Source organism: Rhincodon typus, unplaced genomic scaffold, assembly GCF_021869965.1.
Source record: "Rhincodon typus isolate 14 unplaced genomic scaffold, sRhiTyp1.1 hic_rhity00000975, whole genome shotgun sequence".
NCBI classification, from domain to species: domain Eukaryota; kingdom Metazoa; phylum Chordata; class Chondrichthyes; order Orectolobiformes; family Rhincodontidae; genus Rhincodon; species Rhincodon typus.
In genome coordinates, this window is record NW_025966613.1 from 35,611 (window position 1) to 36,147 (window position 537).

Sequence of the window (537 nt, forward strand, 5' to 3'; positions counted from 1 at the left end):
CACACACACTCAGTCGGATCACACACACACACACACCCAGTCTGATCTCACAGACACGCACACACCCAGACTGATCACACACACACCCACATCACACACACACACACACACAGTCTTATCTCACAGACACACACACACATACACCCAGTCTGATCACACACACACGCAAGCACACCCAGTCTGATCGCGCACACACCCAGTCTGATCTCATACACACACACACACACACAGACACACACACACAGTCTGATCACACACACACACAGAGTCTGATCACACACACACATACCCAGTCTGATCACACACACACACAAACACACACACCCAGTCTGATCGTACACATACAAACACCCACACAACCCCCAGTCTGATCACACACACACATACCCAGTCTGATCACACACACACACCCACACCCACACCCAGTCTAACCCTCACACACACACCCACACCCACACCCAGTCTGACCCCACACACACCCACACCCAGTCTGATCACACATACACACACCCAGTCTGATCACACACACACACACAC